A 12136-nucleotide genomic window follows, 5' to 3' on the forward strand; every position below is an offset into this window, starting at 1 on the left:
ATTCCATACCATTCTGCTGGGTTTCGAGAGAATCTGATTCCTAAATATTTAAATGTATTTCCTGCTAATTTAAATCCGTAGTGAAGATCAGAATTGTCATTAGCGTGAGATAACCAAATGAGCTCTATTTTATCTGTATTAACATTGTATCCTGAGATACGGCCAAAGTCTGCTATACTCATATAATATAATCATTCAATCTATGGTTCTGAATATATAGTACCATGTAGTCTGCAAAGAGTGACATGTAAAGGTTTTTTCCCCTATTTTAAGGCCTTTAGTAGTATGCCGAATTTTCTCCGCTAAGGGTTCTAAGGCGAGGTCAAAGAGGAGCGGGGACAAAGGGCATCCCTGCCTTGTCCCTCTGCCCAGGACAAATGGCTGGGATGGTGTTCCGTTCACCACTCAGATGGGCTATATAAATGGATCATCTACAAAACATTTATGCAAAGAAAAATAAAGTGTACAACGTCCCTTTAAAGCGTGAGCGATACATTTTGCTCCACTCATAATCTAGCCCATAGTGAGTTAAAAACCTATGATCTATTCAATCTTAGTTGATCTTCGTTTTCACATTTTCTTTACAGAAGACTTAGGCATTTAAAGGGATAGTAAACCCAAATCTTTTCTTTCATGATTCAGATAGAGCATGCAATTTTAAGCAACTTTCTAATTTACTCCTATTATTAATTTTTCTTCGTTCTCTTGGTATCTTTATTTAAAAAAGCAGGAATGGAACCTTTGGAGCTGGCCTATTTTTAGTTCAGCACCCTGGATAGGGCTTGCTGATTGGTGGCTACATTTAGCCATTCAATCAGCATGCGCAACCCAGGTTCTGAAGCTAAAATAGGCCAGCTCCAAAGCTTACATTCTTGCTTTTCAAATAAAGATACCAAGAGAACAAAGACAAACTGATAAAAAGAGTAAATTAGAAAGTTGTTTAAAATTGCATGCTCTATCTGAATCATGAAAGAAAAGATTTGGGTTTACTATCCCTTTAAATGCCTAGGTCTTCTGTAAAGAAAATGTTTGGTATCCCTTTAAACCACCACCGTAATTAGTGCATGATAACCCATATTTTAGCATCAGTTATGTACACCACTTGATTCCAGGTATTTTTTTTCATTAAAAATGAATATTTTTGTAATTGTATTTTAATTCCATATTGGCACGTCTGTGTCTTTTTAAAAATAAAGCCCAGCCAGTATGGTTCAAACCTTTAAATACAATGAAACAGACAAGCCTTATTTATGAGGACAATTGATCATCTATCACTTAATGCTATCCAAAGAGGCTTACAAATGCTGAACATTATTTAGGTCAGGGACATATATAAAATAGTAATCTGGACAGCATCAATAAATTCCATTTACTTTGTACCTTTTGTATTCCTCGTGGTTCCGATCCCTGTATTCTGCATGAAAAACATGAATGCACAATGACCTTGCTGTGTTCAGTTTTCTTCTACATTTTCAGACAGCAATAAAAGGTTTGGTCTTGATTTTCTTTTCTTTTTTTTTTTTTTTAAATTCTTTATTTGTTGTGTGAAGGACATAACATAAATATAACTCCCCACAGTCTGGGGTCGAATATTAGGAGTAAGACAACATATGGATTGAAATCATTAAATACAAAAAAAGAAATGAGCTTATATGGTATTCAATTAGTCCTGTGTCAGTTGAAAATGTCCTTAATTTTTAACTATATATAGCCCACCGGCCATTAATTCCCCCCCCCCTCCAGTGTGCCAGTTTCCCAGATCTCTTCAGCTCTCCTCTATACCTATTCAACAGAGTAACTTCTATCCTCTAGAGTCTATCTTCCACTCCCCTCTCAACTGTGCCTCCAGTATGTATTCTGAATTGCGCATGGGATATAGTAGTGCTTCCTACTGGTGTGAATCCAGAGAATGTATGTACTCCTCCCATTTTTTAATGAAACGTTCTGTGCGATTAGTAATGTCTCCTATGGTGTCTGCTTGTTCATACAGAAGTTGGGTATGTATCTCATTTTTTAACTGCGATAGTATCGGGGGGTGTTTTTCTATCTTTTCAGTGTCTGAGGATGATTTTCCTAGCCTGGAGGATAACGTTATGTGTAAATGCTGTAGCACTGTTGTTGAAGTTGGGGCAATCTAAGTGTCTAACCATCTGCAGTTTGAGTGTACCAACAGGGACCTTTAGGACCTTCAACCAGTGTTGTATCATTCCCCAGAATTTTAGCAGTCTGGGGCATTCCCACAGCATGTGCATTAAATCCACTTGTGCTTGAGAGCATCTAGGACAGTTCCCCTCGGAATTCCCCTCCCACTTCCGATATACCTTAGGCGTGACATATGCAAACTCAATGAGCTTGGTGTGTGATTCTCTGATGTCCATTGACAGTGTAGATTTTCGGACTCTCTGGATACTATTTTTAATTTGTGTCGTGGAGATGGGTGTCTCCAATGTCTCAGACCATTTTTTACTGACATGTTTTAACGTATGTTCATTGTCAGGAGCTAACAATGCCTTATAGATTGGCGAGATAGATGTACATCCATGTGTGTAAAGATTACATAAATGGTTAACTCCAGAGTTCTCCCTAGGGAAATCCTCTAGGCCTATCAATCCCGTAATATAATGTTTCGCCTGGAGGTAAGCAAAATGGTGAGTTTGAGGTAGTTTGTATGTCGCCTGGAGATGCGCAAATGTATTAATGGTTTTTCCATTTCCCTCTAAAAGTTTAAACACTCTATCTATTCCCAGGGTCTCCCAAACCTTAAACGTCCTTGTGGTCATCCCTGGTGGAAAGTGCGGATTCCCTTGTAGTGTAATGTACTTTGAAAATTCATGGTTTTCTTTTAGCCTGTTGCATAGTTTCCTCCATGCCCAAAGAGGCTGAAGGAGGAGAGGGTAGTGTGTCAGCAGTTTATCTGTTCTGTCTGCTTTTAAGTGTGGTAATGTAGCTAGTGACCATGGACGGATCGCTTTTTGCTCCAACTCTGGAATCGTGAAATAACTTTTCCCTTTATCCAATCCAGGACATATTTCGCCTGGGCTGCCCAACAGTATAACTCTACGTTTGCGACCGCCATACCTCCTGATTCAATTGTGCTCATCATCCTAACTGAGTGTATTCTGTACTTTTTTTCCCCTAGATAAAAGAGAAGAAGAGGGACCTCCAGAAGGCCAAGTCTGCTTTGTGTATGAGTAGTGGCAGCATTTGCATGATGTAAAGTCGCTTGGGGAAAAGAATCATTTTGATAAGCCCTATTCTACCCGATATGGTCAAGGGTAGTTAGGTCCAATGACTAACTAGGTCTAGCGCCGCCTTCTTAAGAGGTGAGTAGTTTATTCCATACCATTCTGCTGGGTTTCGAGAGAATCTGATTCCTAAATATTTAAATGTATTTCCCGCTAATTTAAATCCATAGTGAAGATCAGAGATGTCATTAGCGTGAGATAACCAAATGAGCTCTGTTTTATCTGTATTAACATTGTATCCTGAGATACGGCCAAAGTCTGCTATAATCTCCATTAACAGGGGGACATTCAATCTAGGGTCCTGAATATATAGTACCATGTCGTCTGCAAAGAGTGACATGTGAAGGGCTTTTTCCCCTATTTTAAGGCCTTTAGTAGTATGCCGAATTTTCTCTGCTAAGGGTTCTAAGGCGAGGTCAAAGAGGAGCGGGGACAAAGGGCATCCCTGCCTTGTCCCTCTGCCCAGGACAAATGGCTGGGATGGTGTTCTGTTTACGACTATTGACGCCTGCGGGGCGGTGTACATTGTCCTCAGTGCCCTCGTGAAATTTCCCGTTATCTCGAATCGTTCTAAAGTACAGGTAGCCCTTAGTTTACACCGGGGTTAGGTTCCAGAAGGAATGGTTGTAAATCGATACCGTTGTAAATTGAAACCCAATTTATAATGTAAGTCAATGGGATGTGAGGGAGTTAGGTTCCAGGCCCCTCTCAAAATTGTCATAAGTAACACCTAATACCTTATTTTTAAAGCTTTGAAATGAAGACTTTAAATGCTAAACAGCATTATAAACCTAATAAAATAATCACACAACACAGACTTCACTTGCACTTTTCTGCAAACAGTTCTTTCTATGCATTCCAATCTGGACTGATTTATAGGCAGGAAGATCTTGTTCCTTTGAAATCTGTTCGATAGCTCAGGTTTGGTTAAACTGATTAATTTCAGCTTGCTTGGCTTTGCTGCAACACAAGCGGACAGCTCCACCGACTGGCTATTTTAATAAATGCACTGCTTCTCAATGCTTTTCAATAGCAGTCACATGACTGGAAAAAAAGGTTGATATTCTGAAACGGTGTAAATTGAACCATTGTAAAACGAGGGCCACCTGTACAGAATAGATGACTCCATAGGACCTAGTGAAAGGCCTTCTCTGCGTCTATAAGTAAGGCACATGCCTCTTCTGACTGTGGTACCTTGCGTTTACTTGTATCTCCCCAGTAGTGCGTCAGTAAAAATTGCAGCGTGCTCACATTAACCACTGATGACCTTCCTTTGACAAACCCGTCTGACTAACGTGTATCAGTTCTGGCAGTAATACCGCCAACCTATCAGCTAGAATTTTCGTGAATAGTTTGTAGTCCGAATTCATAAGTGATATTGGATGGTAGGACTCAGGGGCCAAACTGTTTCTGTCTGGCTTAAGAATTAAGCTGATGGTTGCTTCTGTGAATCTTTGTGATAAAATTGCCTTCCCCAGTAGGATATCATTAAACACCGAAGTCAATGTTCCCGCCACTTCTTGTTCGAGTAATTTGTAGAATTCCCCTGGTAGACCATCCGGTCCAGAGGGCTTTTCTAAAGGAAGTTTTCCTATGGCAGTAAGTGATTCTTTCAGTGAGATGTTTGCGTTTAGTGATTGTCGTTGGATGTCTGATAAAGATGGTAAAGATATCGTCTTACAAAACCTGTCTCTTAGGGTTGAGTTTTTCTCTTGGGGGGTATAGAGTTCTGAATAATATTGGCTAAATACTTTCTGTATAGCTGTTATGTCTGTATGTATAGTAACCTTGTGTTTGATAGCCGAAATTGTATTAGTGCCTCTAGTCAGTTCTTAACTATTTAATAGCTATTGTACCTGGTTAAAATAATTACAAAGTTGCCTGTAAAATAAATATTAATCCTAAAATAGCTATAATATAATTATAATTTATATTGTAGCTATATTAGGATTTATTTTACAGGTAAGTATTTAGCTTTAAATAGGAATAAGTTATTTAATAAGAGTTAATTTATTTCGTTAGATTTAAATTATATTTAACTTAGGGGGGTGTTAGTGTTAGGGTTAGACTTAGCTTTAGGGGTTAATCAATTTATTAGAATAGCGGTGAGCTCCGGTCGTCAGATTAGGGGTTAATAATTGAAGTTAGGTGTTGGCGATGTTAGGGAGGGCAGATTAGGGGTTAATACTATTTATGATAGAGTTAGTGAGGCGGGTTAGGGGTTAATAACTTTATTATAGTAGCGCTCAGGTCCGCTCGGCAGATTAGGGGTTAATAAGTGTAGGCAGGTGTCGGCGACGTTGAGGGGGGCAGATTAGGGGTTAATAAATATAATATAGGGGTCGGCGGTGTTAGGGGTAGCAGATTAGGGGTACATAGGGATAACGTAGGTGGCGGCGCTTTGCGGTCGGAAGATTAGGGGTTAATTATTTTAAGTAGCTGGCGGCGACGTTGTGGGGGGCAGGTTAGGGGTTAATAAATGTAATACAGGGGTCGGCGGGGTTAAGGGCAGCAGTTTAGGGGTACATAAGTATAACGTAGGTGGCGGTCGGCAGATTAGGGGTTAAAAATTTTAATCGAGTGGCGGCGGTGTGGGGGGACCTCGGTTTAGGGGTACATAGGTAGTTTATGGGTGTTAGTGTACTTTAGGGTACAGTAGTTAAGAGCTTTATGAACCGGCGTTAGCCAGAAAGCTCTTAACTCCTGCTATTTTCAGGCGGCTGGAATCTTGTCGTTAGAGCTCTAACGCTCACTTCAGAAACGACTCTAAATACCAGCGTTAGAAAGATCCCATTGAAAAGATAGGCTACGCAAATGGCGTAGGGGGATCTGCGGTATGGAAAAGTCGCGGCTGAAAAGTGAGCGTTAGACCCTTTAACCACTGACTCCAAATACCAGCGGGCGGCCAAAACCAGCGTTAGGAGCCTCTAACGCTGGTTTTGACGGCTACCGCCGAACTCCAAATCTAGGCCTAAGTTAAGATCCTTTTTGGCATTTAGATTCCTATTGCGTGTGGTGTGTGGGAGCAGTGGGTTTTGAAATCTGTCAGCCGGAGTCTGTGGAGTGAGGTTGTAATCTCCTTCCAATATTATTAGAGTATCCGATAATTGCAGCAGACGCACCCTAAGATCACTCCAGAAAGTATTTTTGTGTGTGTGGGGCCCATATACCCCTCCTAGTACTACTGGGAGCCCATCCAAAACAAGCTTAAGTAGAATGTACCTTCCTTGGGGGTCTAGTATAGTGTGAGTTATAGTGTAATTCAGATTCTTACGGAAGAGGATTGCCACCCCCCTTGCCTGATTACTCTCATATGCAGTGTATATAACTTCCCCTACCCATCCCTGCCTTAGTTTCTGATGTTCGTTGGGACTTAAGTGAGTCTCTTCGAGGATTGCTATATCCGCTTTTCTAGTGTTTAGATATTTCAATATAGCCTTTCTTTTGATTGGGGATGTGATCCCTCCCACATTCCATGAGATAATGTGTATTCCCATCTTCAATGATAATGTAGAGGTGTATCCCTAAGCAGTCGCGCCACAGAGGCATTAACGTTGTTGCTTAGAGTGAGTGTTACGTGCAGTGGTGGACCCTATAGGTGTGGCATCTGTACTTACAGTTCTGGCACCCCGGGAGTCCCCCTCCAATATCAGCAGTATTTCTCAGTGCCACTGAGGGTCAGCGTTAATATAAAGCAATAGGAGATAAAGAGTCAAGTGATGCAATTCAGTATACAATTTGTCTGATCAAGCAAAGCAATGTCAACAGTAAAACACAGTAATGGAATAATAAAAATAACAACAACAACAGCAATCACCCCCCCCCCAAACTTTCAAAAAAAGATATTATATGATGCCATGGGTTTACCCCACATGCATCATGATATAAATGTCCTCGGTCTCTACTTCCCTTTCGTGTACCTGAGAGAGAGAAATCAATGATAGACAGACAGGATGCTGCCATTTATCTGGCCAGTTCTTTACTTCACAAAGTTTATGAGTGTGTCTTCATGATTCTCCCTCCTCTATGTTCTCTGCTTCTACCTGTTCAATCCGGCATGGATTCCATGTTTTCATAAAGGTGCGGCGTTGTGCCGTGGAGTCAAAGAATTTCGGTCCTTGTGCGGTCTGCAGTTTAAGCCTTGCTGGGTAGAGAAGGGCTATTGATTCACCCTTATCCAGCAGTTCCCTACAATAGGGTGAGAATTCTTTGCACCTCTTTGCCACTTTGGCCGAGTAGTCTTGGAACAGGTGGAGCTTTGATCCTTCATATGTCAGATTAGTTGTTTGCCGGTATGCTTTAAGAATTATAGTTGTATCTTTGAAGTTAAGGTACTTTATCATCAGCTGTCTTGGTGATGTTTTCTGTCCGTTATTTTGCTGTATGGATCCCACTCGATGCACCCTCTCCACTACACAGGGCATATTAGAATTAGAGATTCCTAGCAGTTTTGGGAGTTCATTTTCTGCAAAGTTGATCAGCGCTGAGCCTGGGATAGTTTCAGGGAGGCCCACCACACGGATATTATTCCGGCGGGATCTGTTTTCTAGATCATCTAGTTTTTTCCTCAGTGCTTTGTTTTGTATTTGCAGTCCTGTGATGTTGTGTGCAGATTCCCTTTGCTGCATTTCTGTGTCTGCTACTTTTTGTTCAACCATGGTTAAGCGTGACGTGAAGACTTTGAGGTCTGAGGTCAGAGTGTCTAACCATGTCTGTAACTGCTCAATTTTTGGCAAGAACAATGCAGATAATTATGTTACTATTGGATGTGTTTCCTGAGGAGTGAGGTCAGGTAGTTCAACTGCTGATGATGGTGGGGAGTGTACCTTAACCTGATTCTTTTGTCTTCTATCATGCTGGTGCTGTTGGTTAGACATGTTACCAGTTCTTTTGTGTATTTTTGCATGCAGACTCTAATGTAATCTAGCTTTGGTACCAGCGTCACAATTATAAAGCTCCTTGTATTATATAATAAATGCAGGTGGAACAGCAGGTGACCCAGGTAATATTTTGGGGAGGAGATCTGGGGGGAAGCGCCTCAGATGCCTACTCCATCATGGTTATTTAAGTAAACATGTAATTGTTATAAATGGCAAAGTTTCAATTTATGATATTAAATGATGTTCCTGTAAAAGATTATCTCTCTCTCCTTATTCTCCTCAAAGATGCCTCCTGATTCTCACAAATGCTTGGGCTTTGGTATATGGCCCATATGTGCACCCTTGGTTAATAGAGTCCCAGACTTACCTTATGAATGTACTTTGAATCTGTTAGTGCAGCCAAGGAGGAAAAGCCATGTGTGCCAAATAAGGCTGATATATTTGCTAACTGTCAGTGTGGAAGTGATTTAAGAACCTTATTTATGCACCCCCTTTTGTTTATTTGTGCTCCATTGAGCGGGTTCTGCCTTTAATCTTCCCCTTATGAGGTGGGGATAGCTCTGTGTCGCAGCTTCTAAAAAAGTTTGATGCGTGAGGGCAAGATGGCAGCCGAAGTGCAAGCCGTTACTAACCTTGTTCCCTATGGGGCTCTGTTGTACTGTCCAGAATTTGTCCCCAATTCCTGCGTGCAGAGTCCCTATGCGGAGTGTGCTGTGGCCGGAGGCCACCTGAAGAGTCTTAGGGAGCTGACATGTACGGGTATGAGTTCCCTTTATCTGCAGTCCCTTTCACCTCGCTCCTCCTAGTTAAACGTCCTGCCGGTGAGGGAGTAGATGTAACCCCTCCTTGCCTAATAAAGTCTGGGCAGGTTCCAATGTCCCCCTGCCAAGGATAGTAGCTTTTAGGGCACTTTGTGGTGATAGTTAACACCAATATTCGGCCAGAGAAGCGGAGCTCTTTACGATGCGTCCTCTCTCAGTGCCCGCCCACCGGAAGTCCGGTCTTGATTTTTTTTTATACAGAATCAAGTTAAGCAAAAACAGCAGCAAATTATTCATATATATTTTCTAATATGTCATTGTTTTTTAACACTTCCCTTTTAGGAACAAATGTAAAAATAATTTGAAAGGATCAATAGAAAATGTTTAGGCCCTTGAGAGCACAGGGTGTCCGGGAATGGTAGACCAATATTGGTTTAAATTTTTTTTTTTTTTTTTATTGAACATTTTTATTATAAACATAAGTCATCACAACTCTTACAATCATTGCAAATATGAATTAAACACAAGAATTACAGGAGTTACATGTCGCATTGTAATAAAGTGACAAGGTTGTTGCTACACATAACCAGGTTTTTACCACCATTCCTTACAGTTCTAAGGGTCAAATTATATCTGGGCGAAAGGTGAGATAAGGAGTGTGTATAAGCGTTCACAGGTAGAAAGAGTCGTTGTCTGTTGATAGGTTAAGATTGTGACGTTTTCCGCCTTTTATTCTGCTTTTTAAGAGCGGAATTACGCTAGTAGTCAGTTGTAGTATGGGTGTTGCCTGTAAAAGTAGCTGAGCAAGAGCGCGGGGTCAACTAGGGCCTCCGCCCAAAAGGAGTGAAATCTGAGTTCAACCAATTTTGTACTGTCGTGGGTTAAGGTACCCCCTCAGAGGGGGAAGAAGGTATTAGATGGGGGGGGGAAGGGGAGGGAAGGGGCTCATTACATGGAGGGGAAAAGGGGGGGGTGAGGGGAAGTGCTCAGATCATCCTGGGCCCGTGCAGGGACCAGCGAGACTGAGGGCAGGAAAATCCTAACGTTTAGTTCTGAGGCTCTGTAGGTAAGCTTCCCAGGGTTCCCAAACAAGACAGAAAATGTCCGACTTGCTGTGGACTCTGTAAACAAAGTCTTCCATGGACTTGACATAATTTAGATAATCCATTACACTCTGCCATTTCGGTGGGTGCACCTTTTTCCAGTTTCTGGCAATTGCCATTTTAACTGAGGTGAGTATGTATATAAGGAGGGTTCTCTTGTGCGGGGGCACTTTCTCCAAACCCAAGTGTAGGAGAGCCATTCCAGGGTCCACTATCTCTGGGAGGCCCATCAAGCTACAGATCCTACTGGTCTTACTCCAAAGTGACTTCAGGTTAGGACAAGTCCACCACGTGTGTAGTGGCGCACCAATGCCACCACAGTTTCTCCAACAGGAGGGGGAGTGGTTAGGATAGAGGGTCTGCAGCCTGGTCGGGACCAGGTGCCACCTGGTAAGCATTTTAAAGTAAAGCTCGTACATCGTGGTGCAATGCAGAGCAGCCTTGGTCTTGGCGATGGCCAATGTCCATTTCTTAGGGGAGTATGTCGTTTGGAGATCCACCTCCCAGGAGAGCATGTGTCTCGTCTTCGGAATTGTAGGGGGAACCAGTAGGCATTGGTAGTGTGCCGTGAGGGGTTTATGGGTCTGTAGGCCCGTTTTCCATCTAGATTCCCAAGCCGTAGGGGGTCGTGGGGTGTCTCCCAGGAACCCCCAGGCTTTTAGTAGAGATCTCAATCTCAGGAGTTCGAATACCAACTGCCGCGGGACCTCGAAGTTTGCCACCATCTCGTCTTGCGTTAGAAGGCGACCTTCTGCGTAAAAGTCACCTACTGTCAAAATCTCGACCCGACGCCACAAGTTCAGTCTCATGTTGGGGAGGGTCTGAAGTATGGGGAGTATAGGCTGGATAGGAGAAGGATGGGGGGTGATCTGGGTGTAATGCCGCAGTTTATACCATAACATTTGGCATCCTCTCACAATTGAGTTAGAGATGGTGTGTATGGTGGCAAGGTGCGGGGGGAACCACAGCAAATCGGATAGATCAATATAAGCAGGTAGTGATGCCTGTTCCAGCTCCCTCCATCTCGTGGGAGGGAGGTCTCGTCCCCAAGCTGAGACATGAGAGATCATAGCCGCTTCATAGTACATCCTCACGCTTGGCAAGCCTAGTCCTCCCTGATCTAGGGGGGACGGTAAGATTGAGGCCGCGACTCTAGGTCTCTTGTTGTTCCAGACATACCTATTGAAAAGGGTCTGAAAGTGTTTCAGGAGCTTTTCTGGGACTGGGAGGGGGATGCATCGCATAATGTATGTTAGTTTGGGCAGTAGCATCATCTTCAGGGCTGCAATCCTACCCATCCAGGAGAGCTCGTCGTATTTATTGGTTTTCAAGTGTTTGTTAACTACCTTTAGCAAGGTGTGGTAGTTCTCCTGGAGGACCGTCTCCTTGTCATGAGACAAGAAGACCCCAAGGTGCCGGATACCTATAGTAGACCATTTGAAGGAGTATTGTTGTCGTAATGTTCTCTGTTCTTGATGATCAAGATGGATCATGTACGCCTCCGTCTTGGCTACATTTATTTTGTAATTAGAGAGTACACCGAATCTTTCGATGAGAGCCATCAACGGTGGAAGGGATAGGGTCGGCTCAGCAATGAAAAGTGTGAGATCATCGGCGAATAATGCCACCTTTTGTACTGAGTCATGTAGCAATAGACCCTGGATTTGGGTGTCCTGTCTAATGGCTTCCGCCAATGGTTCCATAACCATCGCAAAGAGGAGCGGCGACAGGGGACATCCCTGTCTCGTTCCATTCCGTATGTGTATCCTAGGGGAGCAGAAACCCAGTCCTTTAACCACTGCTGTGGGGAGGGTATATAGGGCCTCAACAGCTTTACAGAATGAGTGCGGGATCCCAAATGTTCTCAAAGTTTCAAACATGTATTCCCATCTCACCCTGTCGAACGCCTTTTCGGCATCTAATGACAGGGCGAGAAGGGGCAAGCCCATATCATGAGATTCAGCAAAGATGTTCAACAGTCTACGGGTATTATCAGTACCCTGTCTGCCTTGGACAAACCCAACTTGGTCCAGGTGGATTATAGAAGGGAGGTGCTTCCCTAGCCTTGTCGCAAGAACTTTAGAATATATCTTGATGTCCACATTGATAAGGGAAATAGGTCTATAGCTCCCGCATTCCCTGGGGTC

Source organism: Bombina bombina, chromosome 1, assembly GCF_027579735.1.
Source record: "Bombina bombina isolate aBomBom1 chromosome 1, aBomBom1.pri, whole genome shotgun sequence".
Classification (NCBI taxonomy): Eukaryota; Metazoa; Chordata; class Amphibia; order Anura; family Bombinatoridae; genus Bombina; species Bombina bombina.